Consider the following 12,415-nt stretch of genomic DNA (forward strand, 5'->3'; position numbering starts at 1 on the left):
AAATATTGGACATCAATGTCTGTGTCATAGAAATGTACACGTAGACACACATCAACACACACACACACACACACACACACACACACACACACACACACGCCAGACATACACATGCATGCATGCACAACACAGAGGATGCAAAATAATCTGAGAACATTTTCCTGAAGACTGTGGGTGCCAGAGAGATGTGATTTTAGAGTCAACTGCATGTGGGGCTAAATCACGGTGTTGAATTTGTCACCACAGCTGGAACTTCTAGATATTATCTATTTATTCATTTATTTATTTATCTATCTATCTATTTATTTATTTTTATTTTCTTCTTTTTTTTCCCTAAAAGCCAGTAAGTAACTTAAGGGAAAGAGAAACACATTTTACATGAAACACAAAAGCTAAAGGGGTTTTGCAATGAGGAACGGTGAACCTTGGAGTTCTTGAAACCTGGGTTCAAACCCAAGCTCTTCCACTTTCCAGCTGTGTGGTGTTAGTAAGTCAATCCGTTTCTTTCTGCTTCGTTTTCGTCCCGGAGAGGAACGAGGGCAGCCACTCCTGTTTTTACTTGAGCGCCAGGAGGAAGGGCTAAGACAAGGTGGATCAAGTGTCTGGCTCACTGAGGCTGGGCACAACACCAGGGTGGAGGGAAGCCATGCAGAAAGCCAGAGACGTTTGGTCTCAGCACCTCACGAGGTGCAGATGAGGTCACCCGAGCCCACGGCCAAGTCCAAGGTGGAGCTTCCTCCATGCTTCTGACTTCAATCAGTTCATGCTGATGGGCTCCCTCCCCGACCCAGTTCTTTCTTATCAGAACCAGAATGTGAGGACCAGGACCACCCTGGCCTCCACCTCAGCCTACCTTCTGCTCGTCACTGAACCAGAAGGAAGACACTGATTTTTTTCCTATCTAACTTCAAATCCCCGAGTCTGGTCTCAGAACACTGGAGCCAATGTAGGATGGCAGGACTGACCCCAAAATGGCTGCTCTATTTCCGGAGCTGACCTGGTTTATGTAAGGATCTGGACAGTTCGTCTGATCCTGTAATTATGCTGCAGGTCACTTGTTACCTCCACTGACAGTGGATCTCAAAGCCAGCAAGGCTTGCACGCTTACACTCAGAGGCCCGAAGCAGCCACACACAGGGCCCACTCCAGGGCTCACATCCACAGCCAGCTTTGTCAAGGAGCATCCCCCACCTCCAAGTCATCCCTGCCAAGGCATCCAGATCTGTGTCCTCGAGGAGCCCAGCACGCAGGCGCACGCCATCACCAGGTGCTAGTCTCCCACACATGAGTAAACGGCGTCAGCTTGCTTTCCTTAATTAAATGCTTGCTTTTAAGTTCATCGTACATTCACATCCATGGTCACACGAAGCATGGTGACCTCCTCTGCACCTTTACTCACTCAGTTCTCCCTCATGGTGACATCTTGAGAAACTACAATTGAGTAAATAATGCAATCGGGTTATTGGCACTGGCAGAGGTAAACATGCCCACCATCACCTCCAAGACCCCTCCTTCTGCCCTGCATGACAACCTCTCTGCCCCCTCTTCCCTCTTTTCTCTTCTGCCCCCAGAAACCAGACTCCAGCCATCTAGAGCTTTGCCAGGCTGGCCTGGGACTCTCGCTGTGTGCATCCTTCTGGAAGTGGTTCCCCCAGGGTCACTCGCTGGAGGTCCCTGCAGGCTGCTGGCTGTAACCCTACGTCTGCCCCCGTTCTGCGCGGGGCTGTGCCTGCTTGTACAGCTGGTCATCCACTAGAAGCCCTGCTCCAACTGCACATAGACAAGCTACAAACCCTCGCATGCAGATTTCTCTCACCCATGAGAAGAAAAGCGAGGCTCGGTGTATGACAGGTGCAGGTGTCTAACTTCAGAAGACCCTGCCAAGATCTTCTCAGCACAGCCGTGACATTTCCCTCCCACCCATGCTGAAGGGGTGGCCCAGTTTCTCCATATCCCTGCCAGTGCTTGGTGGAACCAACTTTGTTTTTTATCCCAGCCATTCTGATGGGCGGGCAGGCAGTGTGTCTTGCTGGCGTTTCCATGAATATTTTCCTCACAGCTTCTCATGTGAATTATCTTGGGTTTGGAGGGCGGTCATGTAAACATTTTTGCCCATGAGGGGGCCCTCTGCCTGGTTTTGCTAGTGCAGTTCTAGGTTTAAGGGCACTTTCTGTGCTAAGAAGAGCGATCCTGGAAAATACCACCTCCCACTTTTGCCTTGTGTTTTCATGTGTGGATGCACATGCGTATAGGTGTGAGTGCACATACACATGTGTGAATACACATGGAAACCGGAAGTCTACATCAGCGTCTTCTTCAATCCTTCCCTGTCTTAGTTTATGAAACAGAGTCTTTCACTGGACCTGGAGTTTGCTGGTCAGCTGGGCTTGCTCTCCAGGGAACTCCAGGAATCCATCCGTCTTTGCTTCTCAATGCACAAGGTATACAGGTTCACACTCCTACCCCTCAATTTTTACATGGATTCTGGGGATCCAAATTCAGGTCCTCATGCCAAGCAGGGAGGACTTTACCTCCTGGACCACTTCCTCAGGCCCCAAACTTTAGAATTCTGATAAAGTTCAAGGTATCCTATTTTTTTTTTCCTTGTAGGAGTCATGTTTTCAATGCCAAGTCTAAAGACATTTCCAGAAGAATTTGTTTCCTAAAAGTTTACAGTTCTGCATTTGATACCTAATTCTGTGAACCATTCTGAGCATATCTGTTACTAGAGCATGAGAATTGAGGTTCATTATTCTTTTGTGGCACTGGTGTGTGGTTGCACCAGCCCCAATTGGGGAAAAGTAATCTTCCTGCCACTGTGTGGGCTTGGGCTCCACTCCTGAGCCCGTTCTGTGTCCCTGACCAAATGTCTCTGTGTTCACAGACACCACTGGTATCACACAGTGGATCTTACCATCAGGTAGCCTAGTTCCTCTGGCTTCGCATGAAAACTTCACCTCTCACAACACATGTAATTTGTTGATCTATGGATGAGAGTAGTGTTCAGGAAGGTTTATCAAGCTGAAGAGAACTAATGTCTGATTCATGAACATGGTATGTCTCTCCATCCACTTATGGTTTCTTTGACATCTTTTACTGGTACTGTATAGTTTTCAGCACACAGAGTCAAGTTTATTTCTTTCTTAGACATATCCACAATTGTTTCATTCTGAGCCACTGGAATGTATCCCCAAGATGTGTCAAAGGTGTGGCTGTCATTCGATGATGCTATTGGTAAGTGGTGGGCCCTTGAGTGTGGGGGCAGTGGAAAGATGTTAGGTCACTGGGGGTGTGCACTAGGAGAGAACAGATATTAGGAGCCCAGGCCTTCCCAGTTACCACGAGGCGGGCAGCGCCTGCCACCACATGCACTCAAAGCAACAAACTGAGTGATGTTGTTTGAAAGTTATGAAACTATGAACTAAAATAAGTCTTCCATTTTTTTAGGATGACTCATCATTTGCCAAAAGAAAGGAAAGCTGATAACACCATCTTCTAGTCAGTGACAGCTGTCAACTTGACATAGCCCAGAATTCTAAGTGGGAACCTCACTTAAAGAACTGCCTCCATCAGAGCAGCCTGTGGGTGTGTCTGTGGGGCATTTTCCTGATTGGTAATTGATGTAGGATGACACAGCCCACTATGCACAGTGCCATCCACAGGCAGATGGGTCTTAGCTGTATAAGAATGTAGCTAAACATGAGCCGAGAGCAAGCCAGTCAGCAGTCTTCCTCCATGGTTTCTGATTCAAATCCTGCTTGAGCCCTGATTTCCCTCAATGGTAAACTGCAGCCTGTAAGATGAAATAAATCCATTCCTCAAAGTTGCTTTTGGCCAAGTTCATCACATCGAGAGAAAGCAAATCGAAATGCACAGTATCATGTTTCTTACTTAGTTCTCCACATGTTTATTGCCAAAAGATAGAAATACAATTGACTGTGTACGTTTATCTTGTTTTCTGAGACCTTATGGAACACATTTAGAAGTTCCAAAAAGCTGCTTTTCAATAATCTATGTATTATGTTCTAGTAGACAATCAGAACATCACAAGAAGGATCATTTTCCCCTTGTCTGTCTGCCTTTTATTTCTTTGTCATCCTGTACCCACTTCAGTTCCTGCTGTGGAATAAGCGTGATGATCATGTACATTGTCACTTGTTCCCAGTCTCAGAAGAAATGAAGCCAGTTTTTTTTTGTTTGTTTTTTCAGTGTTAAGAATGATGTTAGTCATAGGCCAATACAGATGTTCATTATCAAGCTAAGGAAAAAACAACAAAAACCTGTTCCTGTTCTGAGAGCTGGCATGAGAATAGGTTGATTTTATCAGATTCATTTTCTGTATCCGTTGAGATGATTGTATGGCTTTTTCCTTTAGCTGTTTAATAGGGCAGACCACATTAGGTGATGGTCAGATATCAAACCATCCTTGTAGTCACAGAATACTCCTCACTACTTTGTGAACATTTTTTTAACATACTGTTGACATTTATTATTATCTAAGAATATTTTGTGGAAAGAAATGGCTCACAGTTAATAGTATTTGCTGCTCTTGCAGAAGACCCGGATTCAATTCCCAGCACCCATGTGGCAACTTGCAACCATCCGAAACTCCAGTTCCAGTGGATCTGATGCCACCCTCTGGCCTCCTTGGGTACTGCATGCACGTGGTGCACTTATACATAAGCAGAAAAAACACTCCTACACATGTTTTTTAAAAGAATATTTTGTGCATTTTCACGAACATTATTAGTCTATAGGGATGTGTGTGTGAGAGAGAGAGAGCTTTGTTCAATCTAAAAATGTTTCATAAGAACATTCATTTCTGAGCAGCCTTTTACTGATGCTGGGCTGCCTCTGTGAGGACCGCGGCCCTTTTTTAGCACACACTTTTTCTAAATCAGACCTTGCCGGAGGTAGCATGAAAATGGCCTCCACAGTCCAACTATACTGTGGCTCACCAGTCAACACCAAGTCCCTTCTCCTCCGGTGACACTCTGCTCCTGCAGCCCGAGGCACGTGCCTTCTTTAACAGAATCTAGCAGGGCAGCGGAGGAAGTCCATATGTCAGAGGAAAGAGACAGTAGCCTTGGATCCGGCCATGGCAAAGCCACATGATCTCCTTTGAGACGCTTAAGTTTCACAAGTTTGAATTTAGGGGTCTTCAAAAGAATCTGCCCTGCTAACTAAGCCAGTAAATGCAAAATAATTTAAGCCACATCAATGTTACTTATCAGAACTTGGTTTCCTGTCTGGTTTAGACATAACTTCAAACTGCCATGCAACCTAAATTCTTTATGTGAATACTTGAAGAGAGGTGCCCACTAGTGACCCCTTCAGTATTCAGACACCTGGGTATGTTCTTGTCTGCTCATCTCATTATGCAAGTTAAGCTCCATCTTCCAGAGGCTGGGCCTGGCTATCTGCCCAGTACCAGAAGTACGCCCGTCATCCCCATGGAGACCCTTGCCTCTCTGTCGGCAGCAGCAGCAGCAGCGCCGGGGGCAGCCATAGCTTACACCACAGCATCTCATTCAGACTTCATCCTGGGACCACGCAAGTCTCCTTCTTCGGTGAAGAAGCTGGTTCTTCTCTCAATAAGAGAGCCACTAATGACAAACGCTCTGATACACACTCATCTCCATACTCAGACACACACACACACACACACACACACACACACACACTTTTACTGCATCGTTTCTCTCTTACAGCTCTCGAGGGGCAGCCTGGGGTGCCCGTGCCTCATGCCATATAAATCACTTCAGCAGATACACGGTCCACCCCAGTGCTGTCTGGGCACTTCACAGGAGGAGGATGCTGGAGATGTCAACCACATAGGCCAGTTTGGTCTTTCCTGGGTAACCTATGCCCTTCATATGCTGCTCTTATCCCCGCCAGTCACTTCCCCATCCTGACTTCAGGAGGCCTCTGTGACAGTGAGTGGCCAAGGGAACCGCCCTTAGGTCCCCAGAGTCAGACAACTATTTAAAATGGTGGAGAGGTGCCCAGGGGCCCAGCCAGCTCAGCTTGGTCAGTGGCTCCACTCTCAGGGCTGCAAGCCATTCAGACACAGCTTCAGCCTTCACAGAGCAAGGGCCCCTCAGCACTGAAGAGGGCCACAGCCAGGACTGGCCACGGAACCTATGTTGAGTCAGCGCTGTCCTAGGGGCAGGCTTGAGGGCAAAGGGGACAGGCTTCAAGAAAATAACTTCCCTCCTGTGTTTCTGTAGGAAATATGCTCAGTGAGCCAACATCCAGCATAATGGTCACTGGTCCCAGGTGGCCACTGGGCAATTGGAATTGAGCACTTGTGTCCTAAGAAGGGCAGAGACACCTGACTTGAAATTTGTACAAGTCACAACTTGATTTTATGCTGACTTGCAATGGCACAATGCTATTTGTCTAGACAAAACGGATTCTGAGTGGCTTCCACTTGTTTTAATGTGGCTAACAGAAATTTCAAAGTCTTTGTTCAGCCCATGTTCCGTGTGTCCTGACCCCCTGAAGAGCACCCTCATTGGTCAGCTACACCTCTGAGGGCTGGACTGGTGTGTGGGTTGGGGAAAGCATCTGTGAGTACCTGGTCTCGCCACGCACATCAGGAATAAGCTCTCCATGAATGAGGTGGGCAGATGAGGGCAGAGCTGGGCATTTCTCCCACAGAAGGCATCGAGAGCAGCGGGCAATATGGTTCTACTACACATGTTTGGCCCAGCACGCAGGCAGCTCCTTGGATGTGTACTGGCCACAGCTCATTAACCGACTCCTCCTTTAGCCTCTCCTGCACACACACACACACACACACACACACACACACACACACACACACACAGAGAGAGACAGAGAGAGAGAGAGAGAGAGAGAGAGAGAGAGAGAGAGAGAGAGAGAGAGAGAGACAGAGAGACCCATCTTCAGAATGAGCAGACAAGGATCTGCCATCCTAAAAGGCAGTAAAAAACTGGCCTAAGCTGCAGACAGGGAGAGACAAGAGGCACCGGCAAACTGCAAAGTCAGACGCACTTTTGCCCACCTTGCCCCTCAGGGCTCTCCCCTCCTTCCTCCCCAGCCCCATGGCCAGACAGACACCACCTCCATGCCCTCTTCTCACCCACAAGCACCCTTTCTCCCAAATAGTTAAAAGTCTCTCATACTGAGCTGATAATAACTGAAAGGGTTGGAAGGGATTGTTTTGTCAAGCATGTCTGTATTCTAATTGTGGGGAAAAATCTTCCAGCCAAAGGAGTGCAGCTCTAATGGTAAAAACCCAATAATGTGATTCACCCCCAATAAGCCAGGTTGAAGAAGCAGTATCTATTTGGAGCAGGAGGACGTCTAAGCCTAAGGCTGGAAACTCTCTCCTGGATTTCAGCAGCGATCCAGCGAGAAGCACAAAAGTGGGACTTGATAAAATAGGGGCACTGTGCCATGCTGACACATTTAAGCTTGTACAGGCATTTCCCGTGCATCTACCACTTGTCAGGCGATCTTCCCGGGAAGCGATGAGGAATGGGGCACACCGTCAGCCCATGGACCCTGGGCATCCCATCCAGCACAACCCAGGATGCTCATGTGCATGTCACTGAGCCTCTTTACATGGCATCACCTCCCTCCCCACCGTGTCCAGTCCCCACAGCAAGGTACACGTTCCCGCCACTGCTGCTGCCCCTTTCCAGTGGCTCCTGTGGCCAAATGCAAGCAGGACAAAAGAGCAAGAGTGGAGGTAACACCCCAAGACTGACTCAGGACCACGCCCAAGCAACCAAGGCAAGGCTGGGGTCAGAAAGGGGGAGGGGAGTCAGCGGGTGCAGGTCGGTCCTGGAGGGAAAGTGTGACAATGAGCACAACCGAGAAGGTTGGAGGCGACATGGATGAATGTCATGCTGGCAGGAATCATGGAAGCAGGTGAATCCCAGCTCTGCACCCCAACTTTTTCATGGAACGGAAGGGATAAAAGTGGAAGAAGTGGACTTCTGCAGGGTGCAGGCATGCTCCTCTCTCCTTTTGCCTGTCCTAGACCCAGGGAGAATAAGAGTGAGATGAGGGGAAGGGTGGGAGGGGGCACAGGAGATCTCTTACAAATTACAATTTTGGACACTGTCCTTCACTCTAATGAAGAATTTTGGGGGTCCCACAGCCCCATGGTGGATTTACAGCTACTTCCATCCTTGGAACTTTTTGCAGGGGGAGGAGTGAGGAGCCAGCATAGCCTTCTAGCCACCTCCCTGCACCTGCCTGTCCCACTTAACCCAGGCCATCTGCCCACAGCTCAGAAGCTACCACACTGCCCTACTGGAAGTAGGGGACTGTCCTCAGCTTACTAGGACTGTCCTGGTAAGCCCTTATGGCTTACCCCGAAGAAGCAAGCACTCCCTACTCCTGGCTGATGATGGCAGGGGTGCACGTTACTACCCTAATGAGGCTCCTCAGCAACTAGGTCAATCCTTACAGCTAGTCTGACCCTCCCTCTGATATGGGTGCCAGTCAGGGGACCTAGGGGCCACCAGCTTGGGCTCTGACAGGGGCACACTCCGGCCTGACTCTATTCCAGGCAGCTTAGCTGAGTTTATCTGAGTTATGTAACCGCAGCTCCCCACCAACACTTCATGAGTCACCAGCCCCTTTGAATTCCTGGACAGGGTCTCAGAGGAGGAAAAGCCTGACTTGCACTTGACTGCTCTAGACCCACAAGCCCCCAGCCTGTCTCCCCCTCAGCCTGCCGGAAAGGAGGCAAGCAAAACCCTCTCCAGCCAGACTTCAAACACTGGAATCTAGATCAGGGATATATTTGGCTTTCTCAGCTAATCTTTACATCAGTTTGGTCTCTACTGACTTGTAACCCTTTGAAGCAAACCTAGCAACGGTGTATTAAAACCATGTGACTCCCCCGTAACCCCTAGAGAAAAGCCCCAGGTTCAGGAGACCCACTCCGTAGGCTCTGGAAGAACCCAGGCTTCCACGGCATGCTCTGGGCGTTCGTGTTTTTCCCAAAGAACGCTCAGGGCCATGTCTAGCAAACACCCTGCTTTTGTCAGGGTCGGAGATGACACTGAGGCTTCGAGGCTGGGTAGGAGGCAGCTTGCCCCCAAGTGGTCCCAGCTAGGAGAATGCAGGCACACAGAGGGATAAGCAAGCTGTCCTGTCTCCAGGGACCAGAGGTAGACATCTCAGGGAGGTGTAGAGCTGCTTATGGGCTGTGTGCCCTGCGCCTTTCCCCAAGGCACAGAAGAGAAGGAAGCGGGGGATAAAATAAATAAATAGAGACAGACCCGGAAGGGATGTCTACTACCAGCTCCTCCACTTGGCCCAAGGATGACAGAGAGGGGTGGGGTGTGCTGATGTTGCTGGAAGCTCTCCACTATCTCCTCAATTTACCATTTATTCCAGCATTATTATCCAGATGAGTGTCATGGCCTCTGACCCTAGATGGATTCCAGTTGCAATCAATTCAGTAGCAGCAGCTGGAAATGAGAGTGAGCCAGCATTCACCCTGTGCCCAGTGTTTGCGGGCAAAGCATTGACTCCATCCACTAAAGCCTGGCTGCGCAGTCCCAGCTGCTGGGGGACTTCGTGCTGGGGCTGGTGACAGCCAGCCCTGTGGATTCCTGCCGGGAAGCCCAGACACAACACAGCACACATTGGGAGGGCTTGAGAAAACTGTGAATTGTGTTCTGAACGCGTACTTAGGGCCTTCTGAGCAGAAAGGATGCTGAAAGGTCAGGCTTGGGAGACAGGAACTACGCTGAGGAACATGGCCAGGGTGGAGTCTATGACTGTCTGCCTGGTCCTGATCACAACCCAGCAAACATTGTGGGTGCTTGCTCCCAGCTACTCCAAGTTTCCTCAGGTCATAGCCTCAGAGGCAACCAGCCACCAGCGCCAGACCTGGGGACTTGGGCTGCCTGCTGAGAAAGCATATCCTCTGAGCTGCTCAGGGGCTGGACAGCAAACCCCAAGTCTCCTTCAAGGACTGCCTTTCTCTGGACCCAAGGAAGCCTGATACAACTCCCACCAACAAATAAATACATAAAGACGTAAAAGCAGAAAAATCCAATTCCATCTGCTTCTGCCTCCTAAAGGATCAAGGCTCCACGTACAGCTTGGCTTCATCACAGAAGTAACCAACCCTGACTCTTCTGGGTGGGAGCTAGGAAGGCCCTCCCTGGGCTTGCAGGGAACCACCTTTTCCCAGGCAGAATGAATGCTGCTCTGCCACCTGGGCCCAACCAGGCTCCCAGCTTGGCAGCAAGACGTCCAGTGCTCACCTAGGGAGCCGTGGGAAGCAGTTAGCAAGAGAGGATGAAGGGCTGCAAAGCAGAAGTACAACTCCTGGCTCAGGCTCGGGGCGGCCGCCCAGAGGGAAACAAAATCACCTAGACCCCTGCCACAAACCTTCGGCTAGCTCTATCGGGATTGCTGAAAGGTAGCAGCCTTTCCCGGGGTGCGGAAGGGAGATGCATGTGTAGAAAACCTTGCATGCTAACATCTGGTGGGGAGGGACCCTAAAAGGTCAAACTTCAAAATCACCAACAGAAGCATTTCTGAAAACCTGGCACGGCGATTGTGGTGCTATGGTAACTGTTTAAGTCAATTTTGAGCCCCAAAGGAGGTTTCTTTGCTGGTGTTTGTTCTCTCCCCTTATCAAACTGTACTAGCCTTTCAGTCTAACAACTTGTGCAGGTAAGTTGCCACCAGCAAGCGAGCAAGCGACAGACTGCAGCTCCCAAAGCAGCTAGGAGCTCAAGCTGCCTCTGGGCAGGGAGGGAATCCGCTGGGTTGCCCTCGAAGCCCTGGGATCTAGCTGAGCACTGGAACAGTCGGGACCAGAAGGGAGGGCAGACAGACAGACAGACAGATGGGGCATCTAGATCGGGGTCATGCCAGAAGAGCTGTTCTTGTTTTCTTTGGTCCACACCCCAGAACTGCGGAGTCTAAGACTTATCTCACCACAGTCCACTGATGGACTGAGGCCCAGCCAGCGCCCGACACTCAGCCGATCAGCCTGATGATTAACCTCTTAAAGCCTACAGCGCAAACAAACCCAGCCATCAGGAAAAGGAACGCCAGTAATGACGTGTGACAATCCTCACTAGATGATGCCGACCAGCATCTATTCCTAGGCACCAAATCCACTCGTAAATCAAGGACAGCTAGAAAACACTCGCATGCCAGTCTCCTTCAGACTTCTCAAAATCAGGTCGCACACATGTTCCTCCCTCCTTTGGCCCCACTTTCTCCCCAGCTTCATGCTGTTGGGGGTTGCCGAGGCAGCCTGCTCCAGCAGCCACCGACCCCTTGTATCCTCAACACGGGAGCGCAGTGCATCCCAGTGGACAAACACGAGAAGCGCAAGTAGCCTTTCTCTGCTTCCATCTGCGTTGTTTCAGCCTAAGTCCCACCCCCGACCCAGGAGCACCAGCTCTGGCCAAAGACCCCTTACTTGAGGGCAAGGGTAGTAGGCACCCCGCCCTGCGAAAGGGGCAACTGCATCCTAGAGACCCCTAGGCTGCCCAGGGCAGGATCCAGAGAACAGAGTGACTCAGTGGGTGGGCAAAGTTTGCAGAGAAGGGTCTTTCTGGCCGGCCCCTTAACTGCGCAGGGCTTGAGTTCCTGCTGGCCCTAACGTCCCAGACACAGACAAGCCCTGTGTGCCCGTGTGTCTGTGAAAGGTGGTTCGAGGGTGTCTGCCTGTTATCGCTCCCCAGAACCCAAGCTCTCCAGACCCAGCTGTCCCTCAGCTGCGTGCGACCTTCTGCCCGGAGGTCACCCCCAAAGCAGCTGGGTCGGCAGCTGGGCTCCTACTACACTCCTGTTCAGGGCCCCCAGGGCCCCGAGAGACCAACAGAAGGGCTGGCGGAGCAGCTGTGGGGTTCTGGGCTCCTCCAACTCCGTAGCAAAGCTGGCTCGGGAACTAGGAGGGCTGGTGGCTCTCCCCAGCGGCTCCGGCGTCAGCCCGGCCCCCGAGTCCGCCGCGCCCAACGGCCCGCAACTCGCGCCGGGCTCCCGAGAGGAGGCGCGCCGGGGCCACGGGCCAGGACACTGCGCTGCTGGCGTCCCGAGCTGAGGGCGCGCCTGGCTTCCAGGTCACTGGGGCAAGCGACCCCAGACTCGCGGAGCTCCCTGCCCGGCCGCAGGAACCAGCAGCAGGCGGCCGCGCTGCGCGGCTTCGGGTGCACCACGCGAGCCGCCTCAGGGAGGCAAGAAGCGGTGCCTTCGTTTGCAACAGTGAGCAGCAGCCCAGCCCAGCACCCACGCACCCCCACGCACCCTACCTCCTGATCGGTCGCTCACCTGAGTCCTAAAAGCTGTTGGATCCACATGGTCACGTTTCGGGGAGCCGAGCCTCAGACCTTGCTTGCCCCGGCCATCCGCCCGCGCCCGCTCGCTCCCGTCCCGTGGCGCCGCTCGCCGGCTTCGG

This window comes from Peromyscus eremicus, chromosome 2 (genome assembly GCF_949786415.1).
Source record: "Peromyscus eremicus chromosome 2, PerEre_H2_v1, whole genome shotgun sequence".
Classification (NCBI taxonomy): Eukaryota; Metazoa; Chordata; class Mammalia; order Rodentia; family Cricetidae; genus Peromyscus; species Peromyscus eremicus.